Raw genomic sequence first — 2,771 nt, 5'->3', positions numbered from 1 at the left:
TACGGAGAGGTTCTACGTATTCCTGCAGGATTACTATGAATTGCAAACACTTGATTGCAGTTTTCAGGTGCACACTTGATAGTTGTCAAATTGGTGACCCAGAAGGACCTCAGAGGTGCAGATTTGAATTGGACTCCCTACGGTTTTTAAGATGGACTTTTTTGACTCAGCTCCTGGGGCCTTACTTGCAGGGCACTTTTGGCTGAGCTTGAAGTACCACATTTTCTGCATCTCTGAATCATTTGTGCCACCCATGGATGCATCTACCAGACCCCATGGGAAGCTCTTTTAGCCACTTTATTTACAATATGAATATTTGCCCCCACGTTCATTCCCACTCACCCACCCCTCATTTCACACTTATGATTCAACATAGTGTATGTTTTATTTATCCTGTTTATTGAATGTCTCTAGGTCCGTTTCACTAAGGCAGAGCTTGTCATTTGGTTCCATTTTTGCTCTCTCCAGTTCTGACAGCCATTCTTGGCATAGATGAGGGGACTTCACAAAGTTCCTAGAAAACTCTGATTTTCTTTTGACTTCCTTTTTCCAGGAATCTTTTGAAGTCCCTTCATTGTAGGTGCTAAATACCCATTGCCATCAGCTCCATTCTGATTCTTAGCAACCCTACAGGACAGAGTAGAGAACCTGCGCCACAGGATTTCCAAGACTGACTGTGAGCGCACACAGCTTCATCTTTCTCCCTTGGAGCAGCTGGTAGATTGGGACCACCACCTTTGCAGTTAGCTGTATGATGCTTAATCCATTTCGCCACCAGGGTTCTTTAAATGCTTGATAAACTCAAACTCACTGCCATCAGGTCGATGCTGACTCATAGCAACAATGCAAGACAGAATAGAACTGCCCTTTGAGTTTCCAGGACTAACTCTTTGAACTCCCCAGCGTGGAGCAGCACTAGTTTTGAACTGCTGACCTTGCAGATTGCAGCCCCACTTGGAATCGCTAGGTTTTAAAACAAACTCAGTTGAGCAACATGCTGTACACTACCATGCAAATAGGAAGTAGTAAGGTAACCGCCAGGATTGCCCAAGTGAAGGATGAGAGTCTCCGCTAAGTATGAGGAGCGAGACTGACAAGAGGGCTCTACTGATCAGCTGTCTTTCATGGGCTGTTGTCACGGCAGGCTTTTGGTGCGCTGGCATCTGGGTGGACATTTTTAGGTTGCCTCTATAAGGGGCCCTAGTGACTAGCCATCTTATTTCAAAACAAATATTTTTCTTGAGATTTCCTTTTGCTTTTCATTCCCGAAGTATAAATTTATGACAATGTTTAGTAATAGCCTTTTAGTATAATTAGAGCCAAACAATAAAATGCTTGAAGCTTAATAAGTAAAGTAGGCTTCATACAACTAACAGGAGCAAGGTTTTACAAAGTGTGTAAATATGCCTGTGACCAAACATGTTGTGTGGCTCTATGGTTAACCCTTGTGCAAATAGGTAGTAGAAATTAAAGGTCAAAAGAAAGAGACATTAAAACAAACCCAATATTTTAAATGAAAGGCACCATTATTCTTTGACCCTAATTTATATATGTAGGAGCTTTTGCTCTGTTGTTTTGTCAAAATACCTAGCCCTCGTTTCTTTCTGTTCCCCTAAGTGTAGCATTTCCCAGGCTGCAAAGCTAAAGATCCAGTTGGTTAAGCTTAACTTTTGCTTCTAGGACAATGCTCCCTTTGCTTTAGTCAGCTTGGTGGTTTCAAGATCGAGAAGAGATCGTTTAAATTTAAGTGGGATCCACATCCCTTAGCTTGGTATTTGAGGAAAACAGAGCCGGCTCCTCGCCCCCCGCCCCATGTTTAGGGTCGTGTCCACAACCATCTCTACTGATATAATCAGATAAGTATGTCTAACATGAAAGGCTCTAGCCTTTAGGACTAGACATTGTTAGAGAGGAAGGATAGGTTACTTAATGTGAAGATATGCCACTATCACTGTTGGTCTTGTTGATAAGCAGCCTTGAGGCAATTCTGACACACAGCGTCCCCATTTGACATAGCAGAACTGCCCCCAGAGGGTTTCGTAGGCCGAGATCTTTACAAGAACAGGTCATCAGGCCGCCCTCCCACTGAGTTGCTGGTTGAGTTGAATTGCCAACCTCTGGGTAGTAGCCATTAGGCATCACCTGGGCTCCTTGCCGGTATAACTCAACAACAAAATCGACTCGCTGCCGTCAGGTCCTTCCACCTCACAGCGCCAATACCACTAGCTCACCTTAACTCTAACCTGACAACTTTATGCATCAGTATTTTTCCTTCATCTTATTAGAACATCAAGGAGCCCAGTGGCACAGCGGGTTACGAGTTGGCTGCCAACCACAAAGTCAGCAGTTTGAAACCACCAGCTGCTTACTACTCCTGTAGAGACTGTCTCGGAAACTCAAAGGGCCAGTTCTCTCTGTCCTAGAGTCACTGTGAGTTGGAATGAATTTGGTGACAGTGAGTTTAGTGCATCGCTGGCATATCACTGGGTCTGGAAACGGAGCATTGTAATGTTGGTAGTTAAATCTAACATTAGAAATCCAGTAATTAAAAAATGACCGTGTAAATTGTTCTAGAATTACAGTGTAGATTGTTCTAGTTGGTGTGACCATTTAGAATTGAGATTTGCAGTCGGGCACAGGTTTGAACCCTAACACTTACCTATGTGATATTGGGCAGATTCATATTTTTTTTAGGTCACTCATTCATATTCTATAATTGAAAATATTGCTTCATGAGGTTTCTCGGAAAATGAATATGTGCTTGATATGTC

This window comes from Echinops telfairi, unplaced genomic scaffold (assembly GCF_000313985.2).
Source record: "Echinops telfairi isolate 266 unplaced genomic scaffold, ASM31398v2 ScPeMD7_7424;HRSCAF=8462, whole genome shotgun sequence".
Lineage (NCBI taxonomy): Eukaryota > Metazoa > Chordata > Mammalia > Afrosoricida > Tenrecidae > Echinops > Echinops telfairi.
This window is presented reverse-complemented; position numbering follows the sequence as displayed.